This window comes from Penaeus monodon, chromosome 24 (genome assembly GCF_015228065.2).
Source record: "Penaeus monodon isolate SGIC_2016 chromosome 24, NSTDA_Pmon_1, whole genome shotgun sequence".
NCBI lineage: Eukaryota > Metazoa > Arthropoda > Malacostraca > Decapoda > Penaeidae > Penaeus > Penaeus monodon.
The window spans coordinates 6,473,656-6,474,047 of record NC_051409.1 but is presented as its reverse complement, the minus strand read 5'-3'; positions in this window follow the sequence as shown (position 1 = coordinate 6,474,047).

The following is a 392-nucleotide window of genomic DNA, read 5'->3' as shown; positions in this document are numbered from 1 at the left end:
GCATATCGCAGTTAAATGGGGTGTAAACATAAAGATACTTTCATCTATTTAACATTTTTAAAAAATGCATTATTGTTCTGTTTCATCACTATGGTTTATATTATCAACATTACTTCTTTGTACTATTTCTCTAATGTAATTTTCAACCTCTAGAGAGGGATAAAGAAATAAAAAGTGAAAATGAGTGTTAGTCTTTTATTTTATCATTAAAAAGACGAAAAAGTATGGGAATTTATTCAAGACAAATGTCTGATTGTTTTTATTTTCCTTTGGATAAACAGTTTCAATATTCACAATGTGTAGATATAGGTCTGTGATTGTGCATGTTTTAGGGTATGGGAAAGTGTATGTAGAGTGTTTATTTTGCTGTTGTTGTTTTGTATAAATTTGTT